Genomic DNA, 18,731 nt, shown 5'->3' on the forward strand with positions numbered 1-18,731 from the left:
TCAGGTCAGACCCCTGGATACAGATCTTTACTCACTGTACTGCAGAATCAGATCCTCCAGTGTCTCCCCTCTCAGTCAACTCCACAGGACCTCTGGGTTCAGCTCCTCTCTAGTTCTCTAGGCCCTCAGGTCGACTACCTGAGGCTGCATGGCACCTCTACAGAGGAGAAGGCAACCGCCCCCTCCCTCCGGGACTCTGCTATCTGGATGAAAGACCCTGAGCACATGTGCTCCTGGCTTTTTTTACATAATCCCAGCATGCACCGAGGCACTTTCCTCTGCCAAATCACCAGGGCTGTGATAAACGCCTATGCACTTATTCGTCAGGTTTTACTCCCGCTGTCCAATATGCCTCCCTATTGGACCAGTGTGAAACACTTGCAGACAGACTCAGTTGCACCTGAGCACATTGAGCAGACATCACTAGCAGATCCTGCTCTCTGGTAGGCAGAGAATAAATATAGATTTACCTGAAATCCCTCTGGTTAGCAGACAGAAACCAAAACTATACCTTCTCACTAGCACCTACTTAGGAGGGTGCTACATGTGCATTGTCTTCTGCCTTTAAATCTTTTTGTCTCTTCCTCATGCTTTATAGCTAGTCCCACCCTCTTTGCAGAGTGTCTTTAGTTTCTGTTCTGAGCGCATGTAAATGATGGAGCTAGACATACTTTTTTTTTGTTTACCTATCTGACGCTTATCTGTGAAGATCTGAGCAAGTTTTCGATTAAAGCTTCTTACAATCTGCAAGATGTCATTTGGATCAAATTGCTGTCTGCTGACACTGCTGAGATTGTCTCACCACAACTAGATCAGTTTTAGAGATCACATTTGCAACCCTTAGATTGAGGAGGCAGAACAGGACTTGCAGTGGATTGCTTTTCAGAGTGTGAATAAGCAGTGGGTTCCAGGCACTCAGGAAGCAATCCTGGTGCCTCCTGAATGTCTTTTTCTAAATTTTCTTTGCTTTTGTTTTGCAGAATGGTGATTTTAAATGGAACAGATGCGCCACAACTACAAGCCAAGTGTTTGGTTTGCAGTTGTAAAAGAGCCCTATTGACTTGAATCGGTGAGTTTGACAGTTGGTGGTGCCTGTCAACTTGAAAACCGCATACATTTGCAGCGACACAAAGTTATGTTTTAGGTGGGTAGTAAAACTGCAGCTCTTCTGCCTGTTTTTACTGCTTCTGTATGAAAGAGGCCTAAGAAACACCACCTCCAAATGATTTATAAAATAATAAAACCTATCTGTATCTTCCGCCATGGTTCACAGGTGTTTGTGAATTCCCCAATGATTTTTTTGCTTGGTAGGCTGTGAAGAAGAGTCAGATGCTCCAATACACAGTCTGAATTTTGCATTAGCTTGGATAATGGTGCCCCTGATCTCCTTACCCATGTATTTTCACAAGCAGACAGGGCCTTGGGGGTCTGATATGTGTTCTGCCATTGAATGAAGAAGATAAAGAAGGGATTTGATCTGAGGTCTGCCAATGGAGGAGTTGTAAAAAGGTTTTATATCCTCTCCAGTTTTTTCTGATGTTTTCCTTGTTTTTCTGGTATTTTGTCACAGCTCGTAGTCAGTTATATGTAGGTTTTGCACAACTGAAAACTAAAAAATGTAGCTATTTGATTACCTTAAAAGTCACAAGGGTGTACAAAATGGGAGAGGTACCTGTCAAGAATTATCCCCAGAACACTCACTATCAATCAGAAGACTTTGCTTTTGCTAATTTGCGTTTATGATCAAAACATGTAGACAAAGGGTTCCCACTTTAAGTGAAACAATAAAAATAAAAAATTCCTTTAAAGATAGTGCCTGGAGGGTCTCCTTAGTCTGCCTGTAAAGTGGCACATCTGCACCATGTATATAACCTGCTGCAGCAAAAATGAAGTTTCTAAAGAAAAAAAAAACGAGTCAAATCACATTTAAATTGACTCACAGTTGCCACCCAGCTATTTAAATAAAAAAATTAAGAAAAAAAACACGTGCCCCCCCAGTCTATACCAAGCTCTTTGAGTCTTTAAAAAAACAGAGGGGGGGGGGCACCCAAAATCCATACCGGACCCTTATCCGAGCACGTTGTCTGGCAGGCCATGAAGGGGGTGGGGTACCATACCAGGCCACATGCCCCCAAAGTACCTTGTCCCCGTGTTAATGGGGGATTCTGAACTCTAATCGTTTTGAAAATTTGAAATTTGTTAGAAAACAAATAAATGAAACTAATTTTAAAGAATTTTTAACAAAATTACTATTTGTTACTATTTAATTCGGAGCTCCGTATCTACGAATAACAGAAAATTTGCCCGAATTTGTATTCGGACTGAAACAAATTGTACATGTCTACTGCGTATACATGTGCAAATTATATTCCACACCCAGCCAGGCATGTTAGAGTGTGTGGTGCTATTTGCAGAATTGTGGGCACAACAGCAGGGAACCCAATGGATCAAGCATCTCCTTTGGGAGTGAGCCTTATCACACAGAGGTTGCAATAAAATAACTTCTTTACTTTACCGGTGCATGGTGGTACTTGAATAGCTAAGTCACCCCAATACTTCCTACAGGGCTCATAAAAACCTAGACATAGTAAAAGGTGGCTAAAGAAAAATTTTGCACTATTCATAAAGCACACACACACACACACACAAAAAAAAGCCCTTGCACTCAAAGGGGACCTGTCTAATCATTTTGCATTTGACCAGGCAATGTACTGTATATTATAATAAATCCTGTGCTATAACAAGTGTACGCTGGAAAAACCCTCCAACAAATAATCACATACCCCCCTTTTCCCCCACAGCATTTGTATGTAGAGGTGTGTACATTTAAACAACCAGTGGGCCAATCGCAAGAGACTAACTAGCCTGTAAAGAAGATAAATGAAATATTCATTAAATAAAAAATAATCACTTTTTCTTTTATTAATTGTTCAGTTTAAATGCATCGTGTTGGTTGAGTCTTATTTATTTAATGTGCAGTGAGCAGGATGGAGTGTCTTGAGGTGACACATCTGATAATAACCTTGAACCACTTCTAAGGCACTCATCCAACCCTGAAAATAGCAGCAGTAGCAACAACACCACACCGAAAAAAACAGATGCAGAGATCATTGTCCATATTTTGCTTTTTCTTCTGTCATGATGCCAAAGTCCCAGATCATCAGAGACTTCACCACAGTCTGAACTGCCTGGGAATGTCCAGTGGGAGAATGCTCTGGGCATGCACAAACCTGTGCCAAGTGATCTGGGAAATATGCTATAGCTGTAGTTAGTCTCATTTATTGCGTATTTTATCAGGGAAGATATTTTCTTCTCAGTAACCTTAGTTTATTTCAGATTAGTGGATTCATAGGAAAAAAAAAAAGTCATGACAAATTACTGCTAAGGGAATAGACCACACATTACATTGACCTAGCCTACGCCCAAGGTTATATACTTCTTTGTATTGGAGAATGGATTATATTCCCTTTTAAAAAACATCCTGTATTTAAGAAGCAGTAGCAGCACCTCTCCAGACAGCCGGAGACGCACAAGCCTGAAACACGCAACTTTGAGGTAAGAGGCAATTCTCAAACTGTCCGATTTTTTAATAATATGGTATCAATGATACATGATATGGTGTCGCTGCTTGTGTGGTTATGGTTATACCAGGGCAACTTCTAATTGGAACAGTGATAAAAGCAGCATTTATAAAAGTATCTCTTTTCTTTTATATTTGAGCTGCACTGGCTGTTTGAAAGCGATAAAATCATTGAGACAGCACAAAAAGCTCTTCTTTCAGACACCTTCCTACATGGGCGAGTAGTGAATTGCAGTCTGCAGATGGAGCAGAGGAAAAGGGAGGGTGAAAGGGCTGCTGGGTTGTATCTAGAAACCAATTGCACCAATGACCTTAAACAATCATTTTCTGTTATAACTATATAAAATATGAAATTTTGTTTCTATGCTTAGGGTATTAAGATGATTGCACTTATGTATTTATGGTTGTGTATCACACCATTAGGCATATTTGCAAGTCACACATGGTTGTGCACCACACCACCTTTTGATGGGAATATGCCATACCTGCAACAAAGATTTAAAAAAGTAAAAATACAGGACAACTGTGGGCTTGCACAATAAATGGAAGATAGTAGGGTCATATATATAATGTCAGGCAAAACCTATTTTAATTTTTTGTTATATAGGGAAAAAAACGAATACCTCTGGTCTTTGCTCTCTTTGTGCCGCTGGGTAGATTTTGCACTACTTCTTGGCTTAGGCTGCCCATACACGGTGCAAAGGAAAGAAATTTGCATGATTCCCCCATTAACACAGACAGTGCTGTGTTGGGGGGTGGGGGGACTTGTGCGGGGGCAGAGGATCCGTTCCCTCCAGGAGAAGACAGTGGTTATAGTAGCTGCTAGCGATAATTGCAAGAGAGCCCGGCAGTCTGGTTGTATGCAAGTTGATCAATCGATTAACTTGGTACATTCAGCCTGCCCATTGACGGTCCAAATCTTGGCCGGTTCCTGCTGAACTGGCGGAGATTCGAACCGTTTATAGCCAGACTTAGTTATACAACAGAAAGTTAGGAAACCTCCATGACAGGGACGTGGAGAGTGAGCATCTAATTCTTCCCACACATTGTCTTCTTCTGTCCCTGTTGGTGAGATTCTGCACTCTTCCTGTCCTGGTGATAAGATAACCCCCCAGCGTAAACAGACTTTACAGTACCAACATCCTTGTGTAAAGATTCTTGAAAACATTATTCTTAAAGGAGAACTTCACCCTAAAGGGAAAGTTCTGCTTCATGTCCTCCTTCCCTCCTACTCTACTTCATTTGGCGCAATAATGGCAATATTTTGGGGGGAGCAGATACCTTGTATTGATAGGTACATGCTCATCCGAATGGACATTCAGCCCCCCTCTCTTTTCCTGCACTCTTCTGGGAGATGTCAGAGGTCTCAGAATGCTGCAGAACCGTTCACAGTGCACAGTGCTGCTCACGCATGTGCAGCAGGAAACCCACTGTAAAGCCTCAAGGAGTCACAGCTGGCTTCCCACACTAAATGTGGAAACCCTGGGGACCCAAAGACCGGCAAAGAATTGGCCCAGGTGAGGACAACGCTTGATCCCTGGACAAGTAACTGTCCATTTATTACAATATTTGTAGCTGCTGACTTTTTACTTTTTCTATCTAGCAGGACTTTAGGTAGGACTATTAGTGTACCACATTAATTATTGTTTCATTTACTGTACACCAATCCTTAAAATTCATAACTTTTAATCTTACATCATAAAATTATCATTTACAGAATAAAAGCTGTACATATTTTTGCTGAACATTATTCACGTGATGATGGTGAATGGAATGTTCAGCAAAAATATGTTCAGTTTTTATTCTGTAAACAATAATTTTATGATGTAAAATGAAAAGTTATGAATTTTAAGAATTGGTGTAAATCGATAATAATTTTAGTGGTAGTCTAAGGTCTTACCTAATAATGTGTTTTCAATAACTTACAGAAAATCATCCAACTGAAGACACAGAAAACAGTAATATCCATTCATTCCTGTGTATGTTAGAATCAAAGTTTACCCAAGCTCTACCACCATATCTGATATCCAGGAGCTGGAGACTGGTGCTCTGGCTGGGGCGTTCTACTCCCAAAGTAACAAATGTTGATCAGATGAAAGCTGGCAACTCAGAGTGCTCTTGCTAAGAAAATCCTTTATTGGCTACGCGTTAGCATCTACTGTATTGTGTTTTTATACATATAGCAAAAAAATGATTTTCTTTGCAAGAGCACTCCGAGTTGCCGGCTTTCATCTGATCTGTATCTGTGCATGTTGCATCAAGGCCACAGGTTCACTCTAAATAGGTCCCTATTGAGAAATTTCAGTAGTTTTTATTGATTTTAAAAGTATCTACAAGAAATAAAGTAGACATAATTGATGTACATTGAAGCATATTTGTAAACATGGTAAAGCAGTATTGAATCCAAAAGCAAACATTTATGGCACTTTTCCACTGCAAGTACCGTCTCGGCTCCACTCGGCCCTGCTTGGCTCTGTTTGGTTTTCCACTGCATGGTACCGCATGGTACGGTGTTGGAACGGTTTGGTACGGTTTGCTTTTCCACTAAACTAAAGTGGGTGGGATAACAATGATTCTCTGATCAATCAGTGGCTAGTAGTGACAAACAGTCAAGGCTGCATGCAAAGGATTGTGGGATATGGTACCGGTACGGCCCTCTTGGAACCACAACTGAGGTGGTACTGTTTAAGCAAGCTGTACCGTTCGGTTCCATGTAGTGGAAAAGCACAAAAGCGAGCCGAACCGTTCGGTTCCATGCAGTGGAAAAGCGCCAATATTATATTGCAGTTTGCCAATTCTTAGATGTGATGTCTGTATTAGTTCTTTTTTATTTTTAGGTTTTCTTTCTTCTATTTTTATCTGGTGATCCAGCCAGCAAATTAGTTTTTTCTTTTCAAAAGCAATATACATACATTTTTGGTTTTGGGTTTAATACTGCTTAAATATATCCCACACAGGCAATGAAAATGCAATCATATATTACAAGATCACAAAGTATACACTGTGAGAGACACGTGTCAAGGTAAATTCAATGATTATTAGATGTATGAACCAATAAAGATTTTAATAACGGGAACTGGAACATGTTGGCAATTTATTCGTTGGTGACTTGTACTATACGTTGACAAGGCCTCTGGACCTCCTAGACTAGTGTAGCCCAAATATTTTGTTTACTGCCTTATGAATCCTTTAAGAAGAAAAAGACTGAAAGATGGAGGAACAACAGATGCCTGTTTAGTATTACCTGCATTATGTTATAGTATGAAATTACACAGTATATGATTATCAGGGGGAAAAAAGAGAGAAAAGTATATTACCACATCACCAGGTACTGTTTTGTGTCTCTCTTTGGTTCCATTCCCAAATAACACCTTTCTCCCGTAAAAGAAGTGACTTTCTCATAATACATTTGTCGATAATTAATCCAGGAGTTTAAAGCTCTTCCAAAGAACTCTGCCTTGTCAATAGCTATTCTAGCTGTTTTTACATACAACATTATCCAGGTTATTTTGTTCTTGGTAAAATCTAGGCTTCAAACAGGATATGATGGTTGAGTCTCTTAGCTCTCTACGTATTCTAAGTACTCTAAGTATTGATTTATTCAACAGAGCAACATTAGCATTTTTAGGAGCATTAATATTTGTAATTAAATGATTAGCAGTAAAAATTCTCAGACGGAAATGACCGACTGAAGTGATAAAACATATTTCACAGATTTTCCAAGTGTCTAAAGCAATTAAGAGATGCATCAGGGCTAGTGTTGAGCGAACACGGACTGTATTATTCGTGTTCGTACCGAATAATTGGATTTTTTTTACCCGAACACGGACACGGACACTTTACTGTATGTTCGGGTAAAAATCCGTGTTCGGTCGTTTTATTTCCGGGTTTTGCATGCTTTGGCGCTCTTTTCATGGCGGGCTTTCAACAGCCAATCAACAATCGTTTAACTGGTGTGCCTTAAGCCATCCCAGCCATGCCTGCAAATGTCTTAGTAGCTGTGATTGGCCGTCTGAAGCATGTGACCAAGTCTTTATAAGTTCGAGGCAGCCGCCGCAGCAGCGTCATTCTGCTGCTTAGCTAAGGGACAGAGCACACATCAATGTGCTGGCTGCTGATTAGGGAAAGATAGGCAGGAAAAAACCATTTGTGTCCGGATAGAATTGAGGGACAGGTCGGAGTGTTTAGGCAGGGCGAGTTGTAGGCATTTTAGGGATAGAGTCTGCTGAATTATAGGGTCAGTGTCTTCTACAAACTACAATCGATATTGCTGTGTGGGGGGTGGGGTGAATCTGCACTCAATCCTGATCTACGATCTCTTCTCAATCCTGTTAGGGACAGAGTCTGCTGAATTTTAGGGAAACTGTGTTCTACAAACTACAATCGATATTGCTGTGTGGTGTGGGATTGGAGATAGGCAGGTGTCAGTGATCCACATCCATTTTTCTGTGTGTGAGCTGCAGTGAACACAATCTTTTTGGGCTGCAGTGAACACAATCTTTTTGGGCTGTAGTGAACACAATCTTTTTGGGCTGCAGTGAACACAATCTTTTTGGGCTGCAGTGAACACAATCTTTTTGGGCTGCAGTGAACACAATCTTTTTGGGGTGCAGTGAACAAAATCTTTTTGGGGTGCAGTGAACACAATCCTTTTTGGTGTGCAGTGAACACAATCTTTGTGGGGTGCAGTGAACAAAATCCTTTGTGGGGTGCAGTGAACACAATCTTTTTGGGGTGCAGTGAACAAAATCCTTTTTGGGGTGCAGTGAACAACATCCTTTTTGGGGTGCAGTGAACACAATCTTTTTGGGGTGCAGTGAACAAAATCCTTTGTGGGGTGCAGTGAACACAATCTTTTTGGGGTGCAGTGAACACAATCTTTTTGGGGTGGAGTGAACAACATCCTTTTTGGGGTGCAGTGAACAAAATCCTTTTTGGGGTGCAGTGAACAAAATCATTTTTGGGGTGCAGTGAACACAATCTTTTTGGGGTGCAGTGAACACAATCTTTGTGGGGTGCAGTGAACACAATCTTTTTGGGGTGGAGTGAACAACATCCTTTTTGGGGTGCAGTGAACAACATCCTTTTTGGGGTGCAGTGAACACAATCTTTTTGGGGTGCAGTGAACACAATCTTTGTGGGGTACAGTGAACAGAATCTTTGTGGGGTGCAGTGAACACAATCTTTGGGGGGTACAGTGAACACAATCTTTTTGGGGTGCAGTGAACACAATCTTTGTGGGGTGCAGTGAACACAATCTTTTTGGGGTGGAGTGAACAAAATCATTTTTGGGGTGCAGTGAACAACATCCTTTTTGGGGTGCAGTGATCAAAATCCTTTTTGGGGTGCAGTGAACACAATCTTTTTGGGGTGCAGTGAACAAAATCCTTTGTGGGGTGCAGTGAACAGAATCTTTGTGGGGTGCAGTGAACACAATCTTTGGGGGGGTACAGTGAACACAATCTTTTTGGGGTGCAGTGAACACAATCTTTGTGGGGTACAGTGAACAGAATCTTTGTGGGGTGCAGTGAACACAATCTTTGGGGGGTACAGTGAACACAATCTTTTTGGGGTGCAGTGAACACAATCTTTGGGGGGTACAGTGAACACAATCTTTTTGGGGTGCAGTGAACACAATCTTTGTGGGGTGCAGTGAACACAATCTTTGGGGGGGTACAGTGAACACAATCTTTTTGGGGTGCAGTGAACAACATCCTTTTAGGGTGCAGTGAACACAATCTTTGTGGGGTGCAGTGAACAACATCCTTTTAGGGTGCAGTGAACACAATCTTTGTGGGGTACAGTGAACAGAATCTTTGTGGGGTGCAGTGAACACAATCTTTGGGGGGTACAGTGAACACAATCTTTGTGAGGTGCAGTGAACACAATCTTTGTGGGGTGCAGTGAACACAATCATTGTGGGGTGCAGTGAACTCAATCTTTGTGGGGTACAGTGAACACAATCTCATACTTCTGAAGATTTGAGGGTGCTGCCTGTTCCATACTCCCCCTACTCCTCATCTAGCCTTTTAGGGGTACAAACAATAGTAATTGGGGCCTAGTGTGGTTGTGTACGTGTGATATACATACACTTTTTTTGGATCATATTTTCTATTCCGCTATTTAATCAAAAACCTTTGGGGATCAGTTAAATTGGGGGATAGTCTGTGTTGGTACGTGTGAGAGAGATCCACCTTTCCAAGTTGTTGGGGTTCATCTCATACTTCTGAAGGTTTGAGGGTGCTGCCTGTTCCATACCCCCCCTACTCCTCATCTAGCCTTTTAGGGGTACAAACAATAGTAATTGGGGCCTAGTGTGGTTGTGTACGTGTGATATACATACACTTTTTTTGGATCATATTTTCTATTCCGCTATTTAATCAAAAACCTTTGGGGATCAGTTAAATTGGGGGATAGTCTGTGTTGGTACGTGTGAGAGAGATCCACCTTTCCAAGTTGTTGGGGTTCATCTCATACTTCTGAAGGTTTGAGGGTGCTGCCTGTTCCATACTCCCCCTACTCCTAGCCTTTTAGGGGTACAAACAATAGTAATTGGGGCCTAGTGTGGTTGTGTACGTGTGATATACATACACTTTTTTTGGATCATATTTTCTATTCCGCTATTTAATCAAAAACCTTTGGGGATCAGTTAAATTGGGGGATAGTCTGTGTTGGTACGTGTGAGAGAGATCCACCTTTCCAAGTTGTTGGGGTTCATCTCATACTTCTGAAGGTTTGAGGGTGCTGCCTGTTCCATACCCCCCCTACTCCTCATCTAGCCTTTTAGGGGTACAAACAATAGTAATTGGGGCCTAGTGTGGTTGTGTACGTGTGATATACATACACTTTTTTTGGATCATATTTTCTATTCCGCTATTTAATCAAAAACCTTTGGGGATCAGTTAAATTGGGGGATAGTCTGTGTTGGTACGTGTGAGAGAGATCCACCTTTCCAAGTTGTTGGGGTTCATCTCATACTTCTGAAGGTTTGAGGGTGCTGCCTGTTCCATACTCCCCCTACTCCTCATCTAGCCTTTTAGGGGTACAAACAATAGTAATTGGGGCCCAGTGTGGTTGTGTACGTGTGATATACATACACTTTTTTTGGATCATATTTTCTATTCCGCTATTTAATCAAAAACCTTTGGGGATCAGTTAAATTGGGGGATAGTCTGTGTTGGTACGTGTGAGAGAGATCCACCTTTCCAAGTTGTTGGGGTTCATCTCATACTTCTGAAGGTTTGAGGGTGCTGCCTGTTCCATACTCCCCCTACTCCTCATCTAGCCTTTTAGGGGTACAAACAATAGTAATTGGGGCCCAGTGTGGTTGTGTACGTGTGATATACATACACTTTTTTTGGATCATATTTTCTATTCCGCTATTTAATCAAAAACCTTTGGGGATCAGTTAAATTGGGGGATAGTCTGTGTTGGTACGTGTGAGAGAGATCCACCTTTCCAAGTTGTTGGGGTTCATCTCATACTTCTGAAGGTTTGAGGGTGCTGCCTGTTCCATACCCCCCCTACTCCTCATCTAGCCTTTTAGGGGTACAAACAATAGTAATTGGGGCCTAGTGTGGTTGTGTACGTGTGATATACATACACTTTTTTTGGATCATATTTTCTATTCCGCTATTTAATCAAAAACCTTTGGGGATCAGTTAAATTGGGGGATAGTCTGTGTTGGTACGTGTGAGAGAGATCCACCTTTCCAAGTTGTTGGGGTTCATCTCATACTTCTGAAGGTTTGAGGGTGCTGCCTGTTCCATACCCCCCCTACTCCTCATCTAGCCTTTTAGGGGTACAAACAATAGTAATTGGGGCCTAGTGTGGTTGTGTACGTGTGATATACATACACTTTTTTTGGATCATATTTTCTATTCCGCTATTTAATCAAAAACCTTTGGGGATCAGTTAAATTGGGGGATAGTCTGTGTTGGTACGTGTGAGAGAGATCCACCTTTCCAAGTTGTTGGGGTTCATCTCATACTTCTGAAGGTTTGAGGGTGCTGCCTGTTCCATACTCCCCCTACTCCTCATCTAGCCTTTTAGGGGTACAAACAATAGTAATTGGGGCCCAGTGTGGTTGTGTACGTGTGATATACATACACTTTTTTTGGATCATATTTTCTATTCCGCTATTTAATTTAACTGGGCCTCCATGCGAGACCTGTGTGCCTTGTTGCGCTGTTTTGAGTACTCCACCAACATGGCCAGTGGCAATGACGCCGTTCTCAGCTTAACTATCCCACTTCTATGCCTCCTTGAAAAAACAATTCGGGCGATGATGGAAGAGGATGTGGCACAGGATGAGGAGGAGGAGGAGGATGAAGAGGTAACATTTCCAAGGCTTTCAGGGCAGTCATTCGCAAGGGGCTCCGAGGGTGGGTTCCTGCACACGCAAACGCCAGGGACGCAATTGTCCAGCAGGGGCACAGTTCTGGAGGATGAGGAGGATGAGGAGGAGGAGGAGCTGGAGGAGGAGATGGAACCATGTTCACAGCAGGGTGGCACCCAGGCCAGCTCATGGCCATCACTGGTGCGTGGCTGGGGGGATACAGAGGACACGGACGATACACCTCCCACAGAGGACAGCCTTTCGTTGCCTCTGGGCAGCCTGGCACACATGAGCGATTACATGCTGCAGTGTCTCCACAACGACCGCCGAGTTGCCCACATTCTAACTTGTGCTGATTACTGGGTGGCCACGCTGCTGGATCCCCGTTACAAGGACAACGTACCGTCCTTAATTCACTCACTGGAGCGCGATCGCAAGATGCGCGAGTACAAGCGCACGCTGGTAGACGCCATGCTGCTGGCATTCCCATCTGACAGCGGGGCCACAGTGGAAGCACAAGGCAGAGGAGGAGGAGGAGGAGGTCGCCAACGCAACCAGGGCACCGCCAGCACCTCAGAAGGCAGGGTTAGCATGGCCGAAATGTGGAAAAGCTTTGTCAGCACGCCACAACAAACAGCAGCACCAGCAGCTCAGATGGAACGTCTTAGCAGGAGGCAGCATTTTACCAACATGGTGGAGCAGTATGTGTGCACACGCCTACATGTAGTGAATGACGGGTCTGCCCCCTTCAACTTCTGGGTCTCCAAATTGGGCACATGGCCTGAGCTTGCCCTTTACGCCTTGGAGGTGCTGGCGTGCCCTGCAGCCAGTGTATTATCTGAACGGGTATTTAGCACGGCTGGGGGCGTTATAACAGACAAGCGCAGCCGCCTGTCCAGAGACAATGTGGACAAGCTCACGTTCATTAAAATGAACCAGGCATGGATCCCACGGGACTTTTCCGTACCTTATGCAGAATAGCAATGGATACCGACCTTACCCACCCATTGTTCCATTTTTGCTCTTTCTCACTCTTTTGGGGTGTACCCTCATTTAAAATTTTTGAAAAGAAGCAGTGTTGGCTACCTCGTCCTCCTCCTCAGGGCCAGATTAATGTAGGGGCTATTGGAGCTGCAGCTCCAGGCCCCTACCTTTTATATAGGCCCCGGGTTGGCCATATTCACTGTTACCGCTCTTCTGTCACTTGTAAACACAGAAGTCTGGCTTCTATGCTCGCTTCCCCAGGCAGCACCCTCAGAACCTCCCCACACAGCGTGAAGGCCGGACAAGGAGGGACAGTTGGCGATGCATGGATGTGTTTATGGGCTTCAGAGACAGCATCCCATGTTGAATTAGGCATGCATGGCTGCACCCTTCCTCCTCTGGGTGCATGGCAAGGCACGGCCCTTAAGGCCCTTCAAAATCCTCAGCACCAAGCCCATGATGCTGTTAATCCGGCCCTGGTCCTCCTCCACCGCCGCTTCCACCTACACCGCCCATAGGTGTGCGCAGCCTATTGCATTAAGGTGTGCACCCCAAAGTTGAAATACACATGCATGTGTTTGCCAGCAGGGAGAGTAATGTATCGGGGCCATGTACCTGTAGGCAAGGAGAAATAGAGCAGAGCAGGTCCCAGGGAGATCTTTCCCATCTCCTCACTGGCAATGCTATGTGCCCTAGGTGATTAGGGTGTGCCCAGGCACACCCAGCACACCCTGTGCGCACGCCTATGTCACCGCCACATCCACCACCACCTCAACCTCCCTCCTACTCCATATGGGCCTCGTCCTTCAGAGATGAAGAAGAACATTGTTTTATTTTTCTGTTTTTTTTTGTTGTTTTAAGTTATTTCCCTATCCACATTTGTTTGCAGAGCACTTGCCATGCTCTTAATTACGTTTTGCTGCCATTTGCAGCACTCTAGCCCTTTCCTTTGGTGTTTTAGAGCCATTTTAGTGCCTTAAAGTTCGGGTCCCCATTGACTTCAATGGGGTTCGGTGTCCGGGAAAAGTTCGGTAAAAGTCCGGGACACGGACCCGGACTTTTTTTTAAAGTTCGGCCGAACCCGTCGAACACGGACATCTAGGTGTCCGCTCAACCCTAATCAGGGCACATCTTTGTAAGTTTGATTGGCACCAAGTACCATCTAGAAAATATGTTATTGTTTTGCTTTTATCAGGGACACATTTATGATTCTCTTAGAGATACTTATTGATCTACTTGTCCAATCCTCTATCTCTACCTACTGGTTCATATCTGTTTCCCATACTTTCCTGTGTGGAATCTTATCAAATGTGAATATAAGGAAGAACTACTCCCTTGGAGACTAATGGCTGGATGTTCATGTGGGTTCATGATTACTAAGTCCACAGAATTTTAAATTTAATTGTGAAGAAAGTGGGACATTTGATGCCAGCGAAAGGTTTCCAAGGGAGGCATTTCAAGTCTTTTACATAGGTGATTGATGCCCATTATTCATTTTGCTGTGGGAAAGTGATGAATCCTATATAAACCTTTGTTATTTCACCATGGAAAGAAATTAATATTTTTTTTTTTTTTTTTTACAGGTGGGAACACAGGGTTGTTAAAGAGACAGTGTGGAGACTTATTATAGTATAATCCCATATTTTAAGGGAATTTAATGGGGTTGGACAGATTATGGACAATCTTTGTTTTGGAGGTCTGTAAGAAGTGTTCTCTTGGCTTTTGCTTACAGACTACCCTAGTTTGGCTTAAAGTATAACTAAAGGCAAAACTTTTTTTTTAGCTTAACATAGAGTGGAGAGGGATAAGAACAACTGTCAGTTTTTTTTTTTCTTTTCTCTTTGTGCCCCCATTAAGTAGATTTATCTTTATCTGAAAGCGAAAGGAAATCCCAAATTTAAGGTTGTTCCCAGAACAGTTATAGATGGGAAATCTTGCAATGGGGACACTTGTTCTGGTAACCCTGGTGACAACCAGGGATTGCTTCACTTTGGAGGGATTTCCCCTCATTTCCTATTTTGGCTAAGAAACAGGAAGTAAAGGGAAATCCCTCCAATGTGACACAGATGGCATACAAATGACAGGGGCTATAACCCTCCCTTACCTCACCCAAAATGAAAAACATTTTGACTTTTAAATGTTTAGAATATATTTTTGTAAGTTGAATAACTTGTGCTGCTTGATTAACTTCATTTACAACGCGTGGTATTAATCCACTTAATACTTAGCCCTACTTGATCTTTGATCCTTGATCCCATAGAGCATTTGTGAAGAAAAGTACAACTCCTAGAACCCTAAGGTCCCCCCAGAACGTCTGTGGCCAGTGCTGACAGCCACACCAGGCACCCAAAGCAGGAGCAGTAGCCTGTACCTTGTCAGTTCAGAGCAAGGGAGGCTGCTCCTTCCTGGCTCTAGTCACACAACCTAGCTGAGGGAGAGCTTATGTGTTTTATGGAGGGGAGGGTGCTTTACTGGAAGGAATCTGCACTGGGGGGGGGGGGGGTTGGGATACTTCATGGGGAAGAGCTGTACTAGAGGGAGCTGAGCTGTACAGGAAGGAGCTTTACTGGAGGGTCGAGATCTGTATTAGGGGCTGTGCTGGGGGAGGGAGCTGTGTTGTGGGAGGAAGTCTGTACTAGTGGGATGGTGGATTTTGGCTTGGTAATATTTTTCTGTACTCTGTTCTCTGAACTGTGCATTACACTCTCCTGACCCCTACGCTCTGTGTTATGCACTCCTAACCCCTGCACTCTTTGTATTACTCAATCCTGACCCCTTAACTTTGAAAGTTATGCACTCTTGACCCCTGCTCTCTTTGTCTTATGCACTCGTGACCCCTGCTCTCTGTGTCATATGCACTCTTGACCCCTGTTATCTGTATCTTAAGCACTCCTGAACCCTGCATTCTGTGAGATATGCTCTCCTTACTACTGTGAGATATGCACTCCTTACACTTGTGCCCCATGTGTTACTTACTCCTGACCCTGTACTCTATGCATTACTTACTCCTGACCCCTGTACTCTGTATATTATTTACTCCTGACTCCTGCTCTACTTGTCTTAAGCACTACTGACCCCTGCACTCTGTGCATTACTTACTTTTGACCCCCGCACTCTATGTTACACGCTCATGACCTCTGCTCCTTGTGCGTTGAGCACTCCTGACTCTTATGCTCTTTTCCTTAAACGCTTCCAAGCCCTACACTCCTGACTCCTGCTCTATTTGTCTTAAGCACTACTGACCCCTGCACTCTGTGCATTACTTATTTTTGACCCTTGTACTCCATGTTACACACTCATGACCTCTGCTCCCTGTGCATTGAGCACTCCTGACTTTTATGCTCTTTTCCTTAAAAACTTCCAAGCCCTACGCGCTGTACAAAACGCATTTAGGTTTTTAGACCTTCCCACTGTTTGACACAAACAGAATTTGCCATGGCACACAGAGTGAGCTGCTTACATTTTTCCTCAGGGTCCCCAAGGCTGAACCCTCTCCAGGAGAAAAAAAATATCTATGGCACAACTAAGAACTATGGCAAAATATGCTTCAGGACCTAACTTATTTTTTTCATGTGGGGAGTATTACAGTCCATTAATTTAAGTAGGCTGCCTGATGCAATGTGCCTACAGGCATAATAACACATGCATTGCAATGCACTGTATTAGCCCTTTGTGCCTGCAAGAATTAGGGGCAAGTGGAACCCAGAAAGATGAAAACCTCATCTCATTTATCTTCCAGGGACCTCGAGTATGGGTACCTAGATGACACACTCAGCATTATCTGCACCTTTCACAGTTTAGAACAAAGTACATAGGCAAAGAAATATATTGTCACAACCACCCCTGTTATACAAACCATCAAAAAGTAATACAAAATTCCCAAACACAAAAACGGGCAGCATTAGAGAGCAATCAGACCCTCGTGTGTTAACAAGAAGCACGCTGACAGGAAAAGAGAGCAGAGTGACACAGAGATTACCATATAAGTCTGCTTCTCTTCCTTCACTGTTTAACCACTTCAAGTCTGCACACTTTTAACCCTTTCCAGTCCAGGCACATTTTCAGCTTTCAGCACTGTCACTTATTAAATGGCAATTACTCAGGCATGCAATATTGTACCTGAATGATTGTTTGTCTTCATTTTTTGAGCCAGATAGAACGTTCATTTGGTGATATTTAATCACCACTGGGTTCTTTAGCTTTTGCTATATAAACAAAAAAGACAGAAAATTTTGAAAACATTTTTTTTCTTAGTTTCTGTTATAAAATGTTGCATAAATAAATAATTTTACCTTTTTTCTTTTTCATCAATTTAGGCCAAAATTTATTCTGATACACCTCTTTGGTAAAAAAAAAATAACCTAAATCAGTGTACATTATTTAGTCTGTGTAAAAGTTAGAGAATCTGCAATATATGGTATATACAGTATATTTGAAAATCGATTAGTCCTGATTTACTGACAACCTATTTCATTACTTGAGGCCCTAAAATGCCAGGACAGTACAAATAACCCCCAAATGACCCCTTTTTGAAAAGTTAACATTCCAAGGTACTAAGTAGGAGGAATGGTGAGTTTTTTGAAGTTTTAATTTTTGTCACAATTTTTTGAAAACTGAAAAAAATTTAATTTTTGTTTACACAATCTTTACAATTAATAAGATATTTCTAACACACATCATAGGTATAGTTATAAAATCCCCCCAAAACACATTCCCCTACTCCCTATTGAAATATATGTGTGAAACTTTTTCACAGTCTTGCCACATAGAGAAGCCCAAAATCCAAGGAGCATCTTCAGGCTATCTAGAGGCATAAACTATGCATCAAATCATGATCATGGACACTGTAAATGGTGTGGCGGTGATCAGTGACACTGTAACTGGTGGGGCAGTGATTAGAGGAAAATATGAGTGGTGTTGCAGCAATCAGGGACACAGGGATTGGTGTGGCAGTGATCAGGGACACTGGGACTGGTGTGGCAGTGAACAAGAACACTGGGACTAGTGTGGCAGTGACAATCTGTATGATTTGGCATTAATAGGGACAATGGGACTGGTGAGGCAGTGATCAGGGACACTGTAACTGGTGTGGTAGTGAACACGGATAATCTGAATGATTTGGCATGAATAAGGACAATGGGACTGGTGAGGCAGTGATCAGGGACACTGTAATTGGTGCGTCAGAGATTAGGGACAATATAACTGGTGTGACAGTGATTAGGAACACTGTAACTAGTGCAGCAGTGATTAGGGGCACTATAACTAATGCAGCGGTGATCAAGTACAATCTACCTGTGCCTCTTAGCCAATGAGGAGGGAGAAACCTGGGAGAGCCGCTGCTCTCGTACACATCGCTTGATCAGGATCGGGCTTAGGTATTGGGGGGGGGGGGGGGTGTGGGATGGGCAAAGCAGGGAGCTGCACAGTGAAGGTTTTTTTACCTGAATGCATACAATGAACCACTTTAAAGTGACTGTAAAGGCAGAAGGTTTTTTATCTTAATGCATTCAATGCATTAGGATAAGAAACCTTCTGTGTGCAGCAGCCCCCCTTAGTCCTCCAATACTAAATACTTACTTGAGCCCACCTCTATCCAGCGATTTTGCAGGAGAGACTCGGCCGCCCAGGACTCTTCCTCCTCATTGGCTGAGAAAGCAGCAGAGCGCCTATGGCTCCCGCTGCTGTCAACCAAAGTCAGTGAGCCAATGAGGAGAGAGAGGGGACCTAGCCACGCCTCCGTGTCTGAATGGACATATATATCATGTTCGTTATTTTTAAGCAAAAAAAAAAAAAAGAGCTATTAGTATCACTTTAACTTTGGGGGGTACA

General features: G+C 43.0%; 1 protein-coding gene across 1 annotated transcript in view; it reads left to right on the top strand.

The window, feature by feature from the left end:
* The first annotated feature begins 3,213 nt into the window (after nt 1-3,213).
* FGF1 (fibroblast growth factor 1) overlaps nt 3,214-18,731 on the top strand; it is a 202,066-nt gene continuing 186,548 nt past the window's right edge. The window contains exon 1 of the mRNA XM_082256509.1: nt 3,214-3,555. The gene's annotated coding sequence lies outside the window, so the exon portion shown is untranslated. The remainder of the gene's footprint in view (nt 3,556-18,731) is intronic.

The sequence above is a fragment of the Pelophylax lessonae genome (assembly GCF_965119305.1).
Source record: "Pelophylax lessonae genome assembly, chromosome: 4".
NCBI classification, from domain to species: Eukaryota; Metazoa; Chordata; class Amphibia; order Anura; family Ranidae; genus Pelophylax; species Pelophylax lessonae.